General features: G+C 33.5%; 1 protein-coding gene across 2 annotated transcripts in view; it reads right to left on the bottom strand.

The window, feature by feature from the left end:
• LOC106126481 (neuronal calcium sensor 2) overlaps positions 1–18,405 on the bottom strand; it is a 62,699-nt gene extending 44,294 nt beyond the window's left edge. Inside the window, exons 1-2 of one of the 2 annotated variants that reach the window (XM_013324172.1) lie at positions 18,283–18,405; positions 18,063–18,203 (exon numbers count right to left, since the gene is read on the bottom strand). The gene's annotated coding sequence lies outside the window, so the exon portion shown is untranslated. Of the gene's footprint in view, positions 1–7,223; positions 7,702–18,062; positions 18,204–18,282 lie in introns of those variants that run through there. The other variant, XM_013324171.1, reaches the window with a different exon arrangement.
• Between the last annotated feature and the right edge of the window lie 268 nt (positions 18,406–18,673).

The following is an 18,673-nucleotide window of genomic DNA, read 5'->3' as shown; positions in this document are numbered from 1 at the left end:
TTCTAAAACTTAATAAATGAATAGCAATTAAGGGCGTTAGTAAGATGTAAGCAGATATAATAATTTTCTATTTCCAAGGATGTAGATAATTGTTATGCCATTTAAAGTATAAAAATACGTACTTTATTTTTCCTCCATGTAATCATCTCCCTAGCATTATCCCATTCTATTTGGAAACCAAACAGGTTTTCGACAGATCAACTATCATTCGTGATTTCAGTAGTCATTGAGTTTCTGATTAGGTAACTTTTAACGCAATCCATCAATCACTACTTTGGCTAATCCTTACCAATTACCCCTTGTCACATACAGTTTCCCACTACAAATAACATGAGCGTACATACCATGCAAACCTTTCTCTTATATTTTGTTTTTATTTTAAATAATTTAATCCTTTACAAACTCTTTCAAAGTTTTTCTATTACTGGCAGAATGTTATACATTAACTCAAACAACTCATGTTTTAAATTGCCTTATAGTAAAAAGCATTCTCCTTAGATCCTGAGCTACTTCGTTTCAACTTTCCACTTCGGGATACTTGAAAAACTTTCCTTTAACTTTTGATACATGACGTAAAGATATTCTGATCTACTTAACTATGTAAATAAAAATCAATGTAGTTAGGAAATTTAAAAGTGTTTTAACATATTCTGTGTATACCCGTGAGGTTTTTTAATCCAAAATAATGTATTAATATCACGATATCTTACTCTTAAAGGAGGTTTAGGCTAAGTGCCATCTGCGCTCGGCCACCTCAAGCCCGGTGAAGCTGTAAATGCCTCCTCAAGGCAAACAGTGGCAATCAGTCACAAAAAAAAATCACGATATATTTATTGTTGTTATTAAGTGTGGCAAATATTTTATAGGTGGCAAGTAAGAAGAAACGTGGCCACGGTAAGAAATATCTCTCGTAACATTTTGCTTCTCCTATTTCATATAATATTGTATGTTTTCGTTACCAAATTACATTCCCCTTGTAGAAATGTTTCGCCAAATTGATGTTACTCGCTTTGCAGTCATGGCGCGTAGACAAGTGGGGAAACAAAGGACGACGACCTTTTCCTTTACCTTGACTCAAATCTTCCGTCGCATACCTTGATCAATACCGACCCCGAAATGAAACGCTCCCGACGTATTTCAGATTACGCACCAAAAAAACGTTACGCAGATGTTTGTAAAAAAACAATTCAACAACAAAGTACAAATAATCAACGTAACGCCAAATAATGTGATAAAGCAAACTTTTTATGTAAAACGAAAAATATTTTTATTCAATTATTTTGTTTTTCTTTAAAGCCTTTGCTGGCATCCTCGGAACTTCGGAACTAATGTATTAAAATTGATTTTTATTTAATAAAACTTACTGTATACCGGATTAAAATATTTTTTTTCTCGATTATTTAATAACCCAAAATTATTTTTAAATTATAATTCAATCTTTAAACAATGCGACCAAAGTTTCCATCTAAAGCATTTATTAGTAGTTGCCATTATTTGGATATTATTGTGCAAACATGAATTTTGAGTATTGTTGAAACATACAATAGCCTGTATAGCATATATAAACCGAGGTCGTCCCAAAGGAAAACTCCTTTTCCTTAACTTGCTTGTACAGCTATAACAAAAGAGAATGAAAGAGTTAGGACGTCATTAGTATTCTCTCAAGAGGCGAACAAAACTTTGCGCAAAGCGATATTGTTTATTGCTCTCTTAGTCGCTCCCACAAAACAAAATGGTTTTTGCAACACAATATAAAGCTAGTCAGATTAAAACCAAACATTGGAATTTGGTAATTATAAGTCTAAAATTGTCAGCCTTTACCTCAGCATTTTAACGGTAATTAGTAATCCGTACTAATATTTTAAAGATAGATACTGAAACATTTTTTTATTAGATAAATCTTAAAAAAAAAATCGGTGATAACCTAATGCATCCAATTTCTTAAAAGTCTATTCCGGTAGCTTGTATGCGGGAATTCCAAGTACTTATGTTGGGATGTAATATCAAAAAGTTCCATTCTGATATTAAATGCATGTTACGTAGCTGTCGGTTTTCCCGGAAATCTCATATTATAATTTCGAGAAAACACCTAGCTCATGCGAAAAAAGGTTACTATGTGTTATTCTGCAAATTGAGTGTAGAATTGTGTCATATTATGTTGATATTCAAAATAAATATATTTCTATAAATAGTGTACTGGTAAAGTTCAGTTTTAAGTGGAACCTTGAACTGAAACAGTTCGATAGAAACATTTCGTGAAGTTTAATAAATGACCTTTAGTATCGTGTAATTCTTCTTTGTAGTGTAACCACCATTTCACATTAAGATAAGACTAACTATACCAGGAGCCAGGAGCAAATAAAATCTTTATTAAATAAATCCTACAACGTAAAAACTGAAAAAATCAATTTATCTTTGGCTTCTTTTCCGCGGTTTGCAATTACTTCCTTAACTAAATAATTAGAAGAAGTTCTTAGAATTACAATTAAAATTCAAACTTAATGAAAGTCGAGTAACAAAAACGTAACTTTTACAGACTGCATTTGAAATTTTATTAATTAGTTACTTGAAGGTAATATTATCGGAAGAGAGGATTCATTTTAATGAACTAGAGATGTTTTAAATACTACAGACTTTATTCGAAGGTAAGCTGGAATACGGTAAAAGAATTTTATAAAAATCCGCTTTTTCGACTTATTTTAAGTTTATTATTAGAGTCCGCAATTTATGCCTGCCATTGTACTGAACATTCGAGTGTTCTTTGTGGCAGGTTCTTGAAAAATCTTACCGCTGTAAGAAAAAAGAGTCATTTCGTATAAACAAAGCGCAGCGCTTTTAAGAATTTGATTGAAATACTTGAAAATACTAATAACGAGAAATGATTATTCAAATTAAAAAAAAAATGTTAAACAATCGTCTTCTTGCATACATACTTTATGCACATTAGATTGTTATTTTTTTTATTTATAAATATGGATAACTAGCTGTCAAACGCGACTCGCCCTCGCGGAATTAAAAAAAACTTAATTAGTAGGCTATATGTTGTTCCAGGCTATGTTCTACGTGTATGCCAAATTTCGGCGATATCCATGTAGGTGTTCTGGAGATACCTTTGAATTTCCATCATTCCATCTATCGTATATTCGTATTTATAACATCAGTAAGATTATTCCAAGCTTTTCTTTTTAATTCTTAACAGTGGTAGAACCCGCTTTAACATCTTCGCACGTATTAGCCTGTCTCGTACGGTGAAATACCACGACCATACAGAAGACAGGCGTTTAGTGGAAGCAATTCCGCGTTTCGTCTGATGAGTGGGCGTCCCGGAGGCCTAATTTAGTCCTCTTTCCCTTTCCACGCTTTTCCTTATAAGGAAAGTAAGTGGAAGTGGACTTTCCGAATGAGAGGATTCATGGAAAGGGAAAATTATTTTTTCTGTGTATCCTCTCCTTCGTCGGTTAAAGGTAGGCAACGCATATGCAGCAGCAGTCTATGTGAAACGGTCACTTCGCTATTTCAGCGATTCCAGGTGGCCGCTCGTTTGCCACCTTATGATATAAAAAAACCTAAAAACTAGTTTAAAATGTTAAACATGTTAATATATTTCCGACACGCAATGTTGGTCTTTATTAATTAACGTGAGTTTTTAATTTAGTATTGCAAACTTTTGCAAAGCCCGACTTTATTGTTATAGCAAACTGAGTTGGTTTTAATTAAAATAACTTTGATACCGCTATCTAAAATAGTTTTCGGGTTAAACGAAAAATTTACGAGTAAAAGCATTACAGATATGTTCATAAATATTAAATTAGTTCATGTATAATTTCGTAACTACTATCGCGGGTTTCGAATTTTGAAACATTTGCACAAAAAACAAAGATGTCGTCACTTGATTTTCCGGGGGGCGGGGGGAGGGGCAGTATTTTCTTTTATTTCAAATGCTAATTTTATTAAATTGTCAGCAATTATTAACAAGTAGTTTTATTTCGAAGCAGTTCAGATATATCATTAATTTATTCGTTTTTAATTAATCGGAACTCCTCCTTTTCGACGATCATAAGAAAGATAATTGTTAGTTATCTTTTTTTACGACAATGAGTAGACCGATGATATTTTTTTTTACGGGTTTGTATAAGTAATATATTTATTATAGTATGTAATGATTTAATATAGAAGAAAAAAACTATATCAATTTATTCGTGTAGAAATTATAATGTAAAAAGTATATTACATTCATTAACTTATTAAATATATTCACGAAAAGAAAAAGCTCAACAAATAAAACTACCTGAAAGTATTCAAAAAGTTTTATTGAAAAAACATTTTACATTTAAACATGACCATTTGGAGCGACGCCTCTAAACAAGTTACAAAGTTATTTTAACTCTGAACCACTCTTTCAATGAATATTATGAAAAACTTTTTTTTTTAATATGAAAAGGGACTGAAACGAAATGCGATGCAACTTTTAAATTGCTTGCTAGCTTATTAACGTGGTCTGTAACTTTGTCTGTCTAACCGTTTCCATTGCAGAAACACTCACACAACAACATGATCCCACTCATTCTGAGAAATCGGAAATAACGATACGATTCTGATTAGTTGCTTCGGCTTCGGAAACTCACGATTAAAAGAGAACTTATATCCGTGGATAATTCTTAAATGACATTTAAAATTAAATTAATGCTTTTGTTCTGAGTAAGTTCATTTCAGAAACAATTTTATTTTTAATCATTAAAATTATTTTTCATATTTTCTTAGTTTTTTTGCGTTATGATTTAATTCATAGACATAGTCATATTCATTGTTAGGTTTTGTTCGTGTACGTAAAAAATAACAGGCATTAATGAATATTGACTTATATTCTTATCGACTGAAGTAAATAAAATAACTTATATGCAGTATATTTTATTATGTATTAACAAGTGGCCGCATTTACAGCTTAGCATATAGTTTAGACCAACAAACATTACTCCGGCGGGTAAAATGGGTAAACATCGCAAACGTTAAACGCCGTAAATAGAAAGAAAATGTTCATTGTTATACTTAAAACTCTAATTATGAAGTAATGAACAACTGAAATAATGATCTTCGAGACTTAAATACTTCCTGGATCACTCTAAAAAGATAGCTAGAACTGTTCAGTTACATATGTGTTTTAACTCTTTGACCGCCGGTCATTGATATTATAGACGTCAATGTGATTGTAAAAGAGTATATTTTACTGTCAAATATGTATCACCAAAACTGCTTCCGTTATAAGTATTTTGTTCTTTACTTGTCAAGATCGCATAATCACATTTCAATAATTATGAGTTCCTGTAATGTCTAATCTCACCATGATGGTTAACATATGTTTAAGATGCAATGTAGTTGAAACAATCTGTGTTTTAATGGTTAGACCCTTGTTTAAACCATGTCAATTGTTCAATCACAATCAATTAAAGATCGTGTTTAATTTGAAGTGGGTTCAAATGTACAAAACATTTTTTTAATATAATTAATATAGAAAATACATCAATTTGAAGTTTTAATTTTGTCTTTTATCGATAATCCGCTTGAAAGTTACTCAAAGTTTTCGTGTTGTTTTTATTTCATTATAATTTTCGATTTTATTTTTTTTAGAGTTTCGTGAATTGAAACAATATATTCAAGTGCGGAAAACGTGAGGAAACTTTAATGTACCGCATTGTACTTTTATTTTATTTTCTCTATTTCTTCCATTATTTATAACAGTTTTGTTGCATCGTTCCACTTCTTTTCGTAACAAAAGTAAAAGGTATAAGGAATAGGTTTCAAGTGCCTCCTCCATATACTTTACTTGTACTAAAGTTGGCTATTGTTCTCTTCTATCCAGCCGTTTTCCTTTTTATGGCCCAACAGAGTCAGCGATTTTTCGAACAGTATTTTTAAGTTATATTGTACGTGCACCTTCTGTTCTAGCTGTAAACTTTAGTAAACGTCTATGTAACTTGTCTTTGTTTATACAAGATCAATTCAAAAACTTGCACACGAATTAATATAACAATCGCCTTTAAAAAGCTCAATGAGGAAGTTATATTTTGTGTGCTGCACGAAATGTCAATTAATTTCCATTGTCAATAAGTCTGGACATTGGTAATGTGCGTAAATTGAAACCGATAGCCGAGTGGACAAAAGGCCATCCGGACCGTATCTGGTCCTCTTGGCTTTCTTGTCTTTTTTCTAGAAACAGGAACTAAATGAGTTTTGGACGACCAATTCGATGTTTTTCCAATTATGTTGACATCCCTTTGTCCATTTAAAATATGAAACTGATCTGCATTTCTTTTATTTGTTGCAGATGACGAGACGCAATCATTTCTATCGCTTTTCTAACTTTTTGTCTAAATCTTAATTTTCATATAAATATACTAATAGGAAATGACATAGTCGACATACAGGATGTTATAAATATATGCGTATATCATTTAAATGTTAATTAATCTCCGCATTTCAAAAGAAAACCAACGTAGCTCAGAATTCTAAAACAATGGGCGGCGACACAAAGTACCAAAGTACGAATATAAAAGAAGTGTTTCGATTGTTCGCGCCGCGTTTATTTTGCTTTTGCAATTATTCTAACACATACATGCAATTATTACGTACGGCGTTCCGTAAATAGTTCGCCATAGAGATAATTTGTTACAACAAAAAAACAACTACATAACTAACTAATAACTACCTATTAAATTAAATAATCCTACGACATGTACAGAAAATAAAGAAAAATCTACATCGCGTGATCTTTACTTTTGAACTTTTATTTTGCTACCATTTAAATATAGAAAGGTAGCGTCCATGTCAACGAAAATTAAAATAGTAAGTAACTAAATCATTTTTATTAAAAGTAAATTGCACAATAACATAAAAAAATAAAATAACAGTTAAAACACTGTTATTTTCAAAGTGGCGTCGAAGCAAACGCTCCACAAATACCTAGATTGTGGTTTACGATTTAACAATCTAAGTTTAGAATTATAAACCAGATGGCTGGCTAACTCTTATAAAGAAATATTTAAACACTCCATTCGATTACGCGTCGAAAAAATAATCATTTCAATCAATAGAATTAAATAAATAACAGACACAATAAAACAAAAATAAAATCTACGCACATTTAGCATTAAAAAAAAGTTTCGCACAGAAATAATAAACACTTTAAAAGTCAAAGGAAAAGTTTAAAATAAGCGAAAGTGACTTACCGAAAGTTTTTGTTGGTGTGAATCGATGAAGTTGGCGCGAGTAGAGCAGTCGTAGCCGTCAGTCGTCTAGTTGCAGGTGCGTGCGGCGCGCTATCAATTAACTCGAACGAGTATCATCACGCGAATGAAACGGGTAGAAGCGGCGCGTAAACACCGCGAAAAGGCCGGCGCCGACGACGATCGCTAGCCGAATATCCCGAGAGAGCCTCGTGCACGAGCGGCTACGAGAAGCGCTTAGATCGATACCGGCGCTACCACGCTCCCTTTCGAGTACTCGACTAAATAGGGTCGGACGACAGTCCGCAGATGTCGTAAACTCTGTGTGGACCGAAGAAGACCTCTCGCGGCGAACGATGGTACGACTGTGACTGTGAGGCGGGCGAATGGATGAAACTACGAACCGCATTTCGTTTTAAACCGTGACGTAGCGGGGAGGCGCGAGGATCGCACGGGGCATGCGCACTGAGGAGTAGGCGCGGCGCGGCGCTTGCCGCTGCTGCCAGCGGTGAGCGCTCACCACGGATCAAAGCGGGCGCTGCGGCGCTGCGGTGCTGCGGCCGCGGCGCTTGGGCCCGGACCCGGACCTCTCGCCCTCACGCAATTCTCCGCTGCCGTCTTAACACACGCAACACCATCGATCATCGGCACGCACCACGACCTCCACACGACCAAATGGCAATGTTATATTAAATTAAACCTGTTTTGCATATTGTTAATTTTTTTTTTTTCATTTTTTCTCGAAAAAAAAAATTACGAAGAAAAAGAAACTTTGAAACAACTTATTATACTGCTTCCTAAAAAACTTAAATATTTACTATCATCACTTGTCGCTTTAGATCTACTCGAAAAATTAAATAATTTATTTATGCGTAGGAAATTTAGCTAAAACCATCATCGGGACAACGCCAAAAGTCTAAAAAAACGTCAAAATGCTAGCAAAAAAAGTCAAAAAAAAGGAAATACTAATGTTGACAATAGATATACAAAGGAAAATGTTATTACATAGAGTCGACAATAACTTAATGTTACATTTGCCGCCAAGATATATCTTTAAAATTTTTAAAAGCAAAAATAATTTTTTAAGTAAACATCCATTGTTGTGTAGATATAAGAAATTTAGTAACTCAAACAATGTCTAGTTACGAGGCATGTGTGTTCGGAAATTTTCAATTTGCAAAATAATCTAACGATACTCTATCGATGAAGACTACCCTATACTAGTTGGATATAGCATGCTAATTGGACATGTAATTCATTTCGTATTCAGAGTATAAAGTTTAAATACTTTAGTTACTTTACTTGATGGATGGATGGTAAAGATAGCGGAGATCGCTTTGAGCAATTTGTAGTCGTCGGCGATGGCACCAGACAACGACGCTCTTGTTAAGGCAGTGCAACTACATTATTTATTTACAAGACATGACTATGCGATAGAACTTAGTTTGCACACTGCACACCCGACAGTTTCCTTTCTACAACATCTAATAAGAAGGTGGAATATTTGCACTGTAAAAATTAAAAAAAAATACAACTTCAAACAATCTCTTTTTATAGAAATATGTTACTTTATTACTAGCTGTCACCTGCGCCTCCGTTGCGGGGAATTAAAAAAACTTTATTAGCCTATGTGTTCTTCCCGGCTACGTTCTACATCTATGCCAAATTTCAGCGGGATCCATGTAGCCCTTTATTCGAATTTATAATATTAGTAAGATATAATAGTTACGAGGGGAACAGGTGACTTTAATTTTATAGCAGTAAATATGTCATAGAATTGCTCGGCTATAAGTCACATTATGTTAGTTTTTGTGATGTACCGCATATTTTGATTTTTTTAGTATTATTTTTAAGTTAATTTTTAATATACAGAAGCAGTTCAGCAACATGTTAAATGAGGAAGTAATAGATATGTTTAATACGTTTGGTAGAAAATAACCAATGAGCCGCAGTTTCAGTCAATCTTGAATTAAAGAATAAAACGTACGTAAGCGCTACTTCTTACAAAAGAAACATCGAGTAGATAGTCGAACGTTCTTAAGTACAGCTATCATGTGTTCTTAGTCAGCAGAATATCTTTGAACCTTTTATTGCCTCTAAAAAGGCATAAGACCGCTTCCCTATGGTCATTAATTCAAATCGAAAACCATAAATTTTTGCCTTATTTTTATTTCATAACGTTCCTACCGAACATTTGGATTGTTCTAAATTCAAAATATTTGGCCTTTAAACATAAAGCATCTATATAGAATATCAACAAACATGTTTATCAGAAATACTTATTGCTACTTCAAAAACTTTATAAAACACCAGCAACAGAATAAAATAAGGCCATTCGTTAATTCCTGATTTGAATATAAGCCAGGATATGTGTGGTAATTGTGTATTCTTGTGGTTGGTGGTTATTTCTCCCTGACATACATACTTTAACCGTGTTTTCACAGCCGAAACACCTATACGAAAACATACTGATATCTCTGTTTTTCCAATAAGGATGAAAGGGCTGGCAATATTTTTGACAAAGGAAATTTACAATGACAAGGACAAATTCGTTATTATTTTACTTTACAATACTTTACGACACTATTATGTATCCGTTACATACATAGACCTTTCACCGAATTACATTTGTTCATTTATTTATTTCATCATTCAAAATAACATAAAATTAACTTTATGTCAATTACACGTCAAATTAGAATTACATTATCAGATCCCTGCTATTTCAGTTTGGTCCAAATTTACCAAAATAAATTGTCAAAAAACTCAACAGAAACAAGACCACATAATAAATGCAAAAGCCGTTGGTACATTTATATATTTTGTGTGAAGTATTCAGAATTTATTGCTATTTTTAAAGGAAAATGAATCGTGTACTAAATTACCTTCCCCCTTTGGTGAGGGTGTTGGCGCCGACCTGCCGTTACGCGGTGTGACCGCGTTCAAAATCGCAAAACACATTTTTTCTTTATATGACCAGGTTTGTCGAACGATCACACTCTTTTTAAATATTTTTACTGGTAGTAGGCCTAAGTTTAAAAAATCAAACACCTGCTTCTATTTACTTCTTTTCTACAAAAAACTAGCTTAAGTCCTCAAACCAGCCGCGCGGATTTAAAAAAAAAGAAAGTGATTAAAAAGTATCCTATGTCTGTCACCTGGTTGGAAGCAACCTACTCAAAAATTTCCAGACAAATAGTTTCAGCCGTTCTTGAATTATAAATAGTGTAACACGATTTTTCTTCAAGATAAATTAATTTAAAGATAAATGAAATTCATATATTAGATATTTAGATCCATTATGTATCTCACTGCATTTAGAATTGTACAAACTTATTACACGTTCCTTAATTGCATCGGATTAGGTAGCAGACGGCGATTGAGCGCTCGGCGCCTGGGCAAATATTTACCTTGTCTCGATTTCATTAACACATATCTCATTACAGAAAAGCTAATAAATGTATGTGCATCAAATAATAATTTTAAATAACGGTATTTATAAACAAGTTTTCAAAGTTTGTGTGGTGGTAGCGATTAGAAATTCGAGATGCACCCGTATGAGTTTTGACGCGCCAGTTTGAACACAGGCCGCGAAATGCGCTTACCTGTTTATCGCAGAACCGCAAACGACAGCTAACCAGTTTAGTGTCGGATAGAGTTGTACGCCTCACTTGCTCACAAAGTTCGGTTAAAAGCGACGTTCCGTAAATAATGATCATAATATATCTAGCTTTAAAGACAGTTTATCATTCGCTCTATGTGGATTGCAGAATCACATTAATATATCGAAACATAGTTAATACTACATAATACAATCTCATATTCTTTAAAGTCAAATCCGTTATCGTCTCTAGAGCTTATTCTTAATAAGAGTCTGCGCCTACTGAAGCTTGGTGATCAAGTCCCAACACAATATGAAAAGGATCGCTGCTATACGAACCATCGCATAGCGTACGATAAAGCAGGCTTATTTTATTATAGCTTATTCTTCGCATCCCAATAGGGGATAACTGGGAAAATTTGTCAAGTCGAGGAAAAAACTGCAACTAATTATATCACTTTTGTTTAGTTCCTAAGAAAAGAATTAAGTAAAAAAAAAGTGCAATCTACAAAAAAAAATTAACAAATTCAAGTCATAAGCTGACATCAATAAGCTATAATTTCCCCTTATGGTTATTACAGGTTTTCAATGTTAGCGCGTACATCCTGTTGTAACGTAGACACAGGGGCAAATACTAATCCCTAACTTCCCGTATCCGTTCTAAGTTTAACCGGTACTGATGACGGATTCGATCAAATCATGATAAACTTCCATACCTTCATATCTCTGTCTCAGAAAGATAATCGTATATTCTGGCATTCATATAAGGAATACTTTAACGTTAATGACAAATTAAAGTACAATATTAACACACACACAGTAATAATGTTTAAAAACTTACTGCCGGAAGTAGAGTTGTTTACAATTAACCGATACGACGATCATTCTAATTCTACGTTTATAGACACTTTGTGTAGCAGGTACGAGATATTGAAAGTTAATTTGCCCGATTTTCTCTAGGATTATGCTGTAGAAATTTACCGTATTTTTTTTAATTATTATTGCTGTCTAAAAAAAATACCGTTATAAATAATAACGACTAAATAAAACTATACAAAATACTATGCTAATAACATTTTATAAAAATATGAAGCGAATTTATATTTTGAAGCTCAAGTTAAAGTCTGAACAAAATTTAATTTTGTCGTAGCAGAAGTGCCTTCACAATGCAAATTTTCGTATATACTGCTGTAATGACATATATTCCCCAATATGCTACCACATCGTGTGCATAAAGTTTATTTTAAATTTGTATTTGTTTAAGAATATAAATTATTAAATTGCAAACAACAAGTAACAAAGCCTTGACGTATTGATTAAACTTATGCGTACTTTAACGGGGAAACTACAGAATCACATGAAAAACTATTGTTATACCTCATCATCATCATCAGCCACTGTAAGTCCCCACCGAGGGGCTCGGAGCCAATCCTTAGTTAAGGGGGATTAGGCCATAGTCAACCATGCTGGCCCAATGCGGGTTGCTTAAATTCACACATATCTTTGAATTTCTTCTCAGATATGTGCAGGTTGCATCACGGTGTTTTCCTTTACCGTAAGAACGTCGGATAAATGTACATATGTAAATCGGAAATCGAAAAACACATTGGTACATGGCGGGATTCGAACTCAGGACCTGCAGGTTGCAAGTCAAGTGCTTAACCCCAAAGCCACCGACGCTCTTTTTATCAAATACAACGAAAAGAAATTCGTTTTATCAAATACAATTTAAGGGACGACTATATGTTTTTGTAAAAGTGTATTGGCAATGGAAATCGTTTGTTTAATGTAAAGTTGGTTACAGTCTTTCTTTTTTGTAAATAAAAACCAACGTTTTCTTTACTAGACAGGTTTGAGAAACTGCAAGTTAAATATGCGCCTGAAATAAAATGTTCCGTCAACTATAGAAGACACCGCCGCGCCGGTAGCTTTGACGTGAAAAGATAAATTGGAAAAGAAAATTTATAGTACGGATATGAAAACAGAATTCGCAGCGCGCGCGATGATCGAATATTGACTGGATTTTCTATGTATGTATTCAGAAAAATCTATGTCGACGGTACCATAACGTTGACATTTTGCTTTTACTTCCGTGAACGTTTGCGGAGGAAATACTAAGTTTCTTCCGAGTTGAATCAAGTTTAAATATTTCGTTTTCGATTTAAGGGTTTATTAAAGACTAGTCGTCACTCTCGACTTTGTCAATGTGGAATTTAAGAAAAAGGAGCCAATAACATTCCCGCGTGCAACACCTATCTTCCCGTCAAAGTCCCTTCAAAATCGATCCGGTAGTTGTTCAAATATGTTTCTAATAGGTGATAGTGCCCGCTCGATAAACGTTCCGTTTACATTTCTATGGATATAGCAGACTAATGGGTTTGTTTGAAAATAATTTTTGTTTTTTATTTTGAAATACATTCTAAAAATATTCGTAATGCCAGTACTAAATTTTACCACCTTTATATGCATTTGTTACAGGTATCTACGGAGTGAAATATGGTTTGGAGACGCTTCAGTTAAAAATGGTGAGGAATCGATTTAAGGCGAGGTGGAGGTCCCGACGTTATAAAGGTAGGTGTAGTTATTTTGCAATTCATGCTTGGGTAAATTCGCGCAATAAATCTGTTAGACGTAAATCTTTGGCTTTATGGCCATACGAAAATAGGCATTACAATAACAAAAATTATACTTATTTTAAGAAAAAGTGACACAAATGGTATGACGTAGGCATTTCTGAATTGGTGAAATAGTCAAGAAATGAATTAATCAATCTTGGAAAAATTAAAAGATTCTTAATTGTCACATAAATCTATTTCACTTTCGAGTAACAACTGATTCCTAACATGGCATCATGTTTTGAGTATTATTCCAATATTCTTTTGATATCAATCCAAGTTACAATCTTATTGGCACACCGCTATTTGTTTGCCATTTGGAATACAATGTTAGCGTATTAGAGCGTGATAGCAATAATAATGATATGTAATGTGGCATTTAGGCAAGTGAATGCGTCACGGAACGACGTCAGTTCATTTCGAAAAATATTCAATATTTAAATCGAACACTTTATTACTTAAAGGGCACTAGTCCGTAGCTTCGTTTAGAGAGGCTGCCGCTTGCAAATTCCGTTAGCAGCTCAACGCCATTTCCCGCACGTCGGGACCAACTTTGCATTCAAAATGTCCTACGTCACAAAAGCGCAGACCATTTCCAGCTTATCTCCTAGTGGTACCTAACGAATTTTATAGGTAAATTTATTCATTCACGAAATGATCTTCCTCTCTAACTATATAGCTTGGAAATGTTAAATTCAGATCTATTTACATTTAATTAAAATTCTACAGAGCGATTAGCATATTTCACTTGATTTTTGTACTCATGTACTGTAAGACGTCAGCATCACGCTGCCGCTGGGGCAGTCTTAGAAACAAAAATGTTTAAGTTTAAATTAAATTAGTTTGCCAACATCACCATTGGTTACGGACTTTTGTTAGAAATTAAACAAAAAATATTGAACTACACTTTTGTGGAATTTAAATATTTAAAAAGGATATTTGTCACTTCACTTGACTTTCCTTTGTTTTCAAGAGTTCATTCGCGATTCCTCTTAATTTTAAGGTGACTCAGCTTAAGTGTCCTCACTGGGGACTGTTACCTCATTATTTCATATAATATGATTTTTTTTTAATTTTATCCTACGAGGAATCTCGGTATATGCTACTTTCCAGTATTATCATTCAAGAGACATCAAAACTAGATCGGCTTATATCAAACCTACCATGGACGCAAACTACTAAAAAAAAGACTATATTTTTACTTTATTGATCTTACTAATAATTAGTAAATGCGAATGTTTAGATGGATGGGTCGATGAATGTTAGTATGAAGGTATCCTTAGAACGGTTTAAAAGATCTCGGGGAAATTTGGCATAGAAGAACGGAGACGCGGGCGATAGCTACATATTATAACTTTATAAAGGTCAGTATTGCTACGCTCCGCGCGAAACTAATTTCGAAACGTGGTGATGGGAAACACCCTGATTTAGTGCGCCGACAACTCATCTATCGTGAGTTTTATTGTAACATTGCAGTTGTTGGATGTTTAATTTAAACATTTGATCTTAGTTTACAGCAATGCGTAGACCAAGTTCTCACACAAAAGTCGTATTCAAACTGCGCAACGTTACGTATTTATGCGGAAAAGAGTTACTTTATTGCAGGTTATCAGATATAATATTATCTACACAATAACACGCTTGTAATGTAGCATTCCTTTGTACATACTCAAAATATATGATATGATATGTCCACATTGAGATATAATTATAAAAATATGAACTATCTCTTTATCTATTTGTACAGTCATTATACGATGAAATCTTTGAGACAATAAATACACACATCAAAAGTATCTAGGGATCAAGTACGTATTAGAGTGTAGCCGCAATTGAGGACTACTATTTTAACTTGTCTTGGATCAATTTTGATTCTTTTCGATGATTTTCTGTTCATTTAGTAAAAGAAAATTAATTGTTATTCATGATGACCGTAACTGCCATAATGTTTCTTACGAAGCTTGTCAGCCCTTCAGGGTTGTAGATCAGCGACCAACCTATTCGAAATCATTAACGTTTTTTTTCATAAGAGAAGGGGGCAAACGAGCAACAGGAACACCGAGGTGTTCATCGACGCCCATGGATATCTAAAAGACCAGAGGAACCGCAGATGCGTTGCCGGTCGACGTAAGTATGTTCTAAATAAGTGGTTTCCAAGGACCACTGAATGTTGCAATCTCAGTTGTCTCAAAATTCTTGATTACAAAGGGCTCCCGACCGCTCAAAATGGTAAGCAGAAGAATTTTGGAAGAACTCTGCACGGCAAAACGTGTAAAATTTTGACACTAAGTTCTTTATTTTGGCGGGGTTACAATAATGGCTTAACTCCGATTTTGTGTCGTTGTAAGATTAAGCTGCGACGTAATAAAAACTAGAAACGCAATTTATGCAGGTAACTGAATTTCTATTTCTGGTGTAGACGAAGCTTTTTAAATTTAAAATCTCTCTGCTGTTAACAAATTGTGCTTTGCATTAATACAAAGACTCAAACGCAATAATGTCACAACGTCGGAGAGAGGTCTGGGCTTTTCCCAACTTTAATATTTTATTTGGCGTCAAACGACAACAAACCAGGTTGCGAAGCTACAGAATTGTACGTTTATTTTTAATTGTTGCGAGTAAAATAAAGAGTAACTTTGTATTCCCTGGAAACTCACACTGCTATTGAAAATTAACATGGAAAAAGGTTTGTAATAGAATTGGTTAATTATAATGTGATTTCGTGTTTAATATAACTTTATGAGAGCAAATTTAATTTCAATTATAATATTATTTGCAGTCGTAAGCAAGTCAACCAAACCAGTTCATACTAAAAACCCCCACTTAGAGACTCGAGTTTGCTCTAAATTAGTAGTTTACAAATTTGGCAAACTTTGCAAACCAACTTTACATGTGTAAAATCGAAACATCTAACAGGTGTAAATTAATAGTAGCCCATAGCAATATTAGTACGGTTTCACACCCGACATAATTTTGTATGAAAATGCAATTAGACTTCAATATCCAACAAAATGTATTCATAAGTTAATGCTGTATCATATTTGCATAACCAAAAACAACACGTTTAGTACAGTAGGCTTATTAGTATTAAAATTACGTATAAAAATTTATACATAAGAAATGCAATTTGACTTATAAATATAAATGTAATTAGGATCATAAATACTACAAAAATAATTGTGTAGAGTATAAATAAAACAATTTAAATATTTTTAACCGACGTTCTGATTCATGTCTGGAACAACCCGCAAGTCGCTTGAAGTGACCAGTGTACAGACTTGCGACGTGGTCGCATATATCTTGGTTATTATATGTTATCGTGTACCTCTTAAGATTCAGGTCTTCGCCATTGTATAGTAATCCTTCCAGGGTTAACTCTTACCTTTTACTTCAACCATAGCAAATTTGAATGCAAAACATGCAGCCGTTGTCATTATTTTGTCTATTTTGTTTCATTAACAAATGCGTGGCTTATGTGAATTCTGACAAATGTGTGCATCGTTAATTCCGACTAAACCAATCATTGATAAGAGATTAAATTGCAAACAATGCAGACATGTTCGTATTTCAATTTCTAACTAATTTTGGTATCGTGGAATAGCTATGAAACCATGTAGTAAAGTTACATAAACGTACGATTATTCCAGCAGGATTGGAATTCTAGAACGCTCGATGCAATCTATAGAGTGTGCTACATTTGCTTTATAATGTAACTCACTGACGCCCGCGACACACTTCGCGCAGAATTAAAAAAACGTAATTAGCAGCCTATTTCTTATTCCAAACTATGTTCTACATCTATGCCAAATTTCAGCTAGCGTTCCGTTCTGGAGATACATACCTCCTAACAAACATCCATCCATCCATCCAAATATTCGCATTTATAATATAAGTAATTGTACTTATATTATAAATGCGAATATTAAATAGTAATAGGTTATTTATCATTTATCGATTAATTAACGTTACTTTATTTAAATTAAACATTATATCGCCTACATATTATTTTGTCCTCGATGCTGCAGTGTGCGGTGGAATATAATTAAATGAGAAACGTTTATTATAAAATAAAATTTACTTTAACACAATGAAGCTCACATTTTATCACACGAGTTGAAAGTGCAGTAAAAGGACATCGTATTTAAGCCAGATTTATAAATGTTGTAGAAATATTTACAGCTTATTCCACCTAAAGTCGGCTTCGCGGCCCCAGAGACTTCGTGTAATGCGATTAGCTTTTGTACTTTTGACGCAGATATTTTTTTCAAAGTATTTACTTGAGTTTATTCTTAAAAATTATATTTCCGTTTTAAAACGATTTGTTATACTAATCTATGATGGTCTATCGGAATGGTGATGAATTATTTTGATTGTAATTTACAAAAAAAAAATATAACAAAATACGTTGCTATAATTCTCACATCGTTGGTTTCTGAGACGAAAATCCCCATTTAAAACATATTTTTTTCTGTTTTGTTAAAAAATTGCGAGACGGATATTGATAAGTGTTATACAGGTATTTTAATCTCAAAAATCAACGCATACAATTTAACGATGCCTACATGTTTACAAGCGATGTTAAATGAATATGTTTCCCTTAACCAGCATACTCGTACATGTACCCACCTCATTTGCAGCGGTCAAGCGGTTTTCGTTGACAAGCTCCCTGCCCGCCAACGGATCATGTTAATTCAATCCTGGTCATGTTCTCGAAATTTAATCTATGGGTACTACTGAATCTATAAGCTTTAATAGATTTTCGTTTCTCTGATATAAGAAACGTTTGAATGTTAATTTACTAATTCTTTATAAGCACTACCGCACATTATACTCGAATGTGTCTTACTTTTTCTTATAATTATAGTTTAAGACACATCCCAATTAAATCGCGCACTTATACAATGTAATTGTAACACTATACCCTTAAATAGATAAACTGCTGTAACGAAACATATTAAGAGAGTACTCGCAAAATTATTGTAGAATAATCACGCGCCTCTAATAATGTAATAGTTATACTATATTATACACTTATCATATAGGATAAATATTTACTATGCGCTTATTTGCCGACGATTGTAAGTAGACTAAATAAACTCGAAAAAAATTTGAATGTGGAATGTGTCGAATAAGGTGGCCATCTTTTTGTTTTTAGACGGCAGAAAATATTCAATTTTATTTATAAGAAAACAATTTTATAAACTTACACATAAATAGCGTATTTTCATGTTTGTTTG

The sequence above is a fragment of the Papilio xuthus genome, unplaced genomic scaffold (assembly GCF_000836235.2).
Source record: "Papilio xuthus unplaced genomic scaffold, Pxut_1.1 DF825017.1, whole genome shotgun sequence".
Taxonomy (NCBI): Eukaryota; Metazoa; Arthropoda; class Insecta; order Lepidoptera; family Papilionidae; genus Papilio; species Papilio xuthus.
This window is presented reverse-complemented; position numbering and strand designations above follow the sequence as displayed.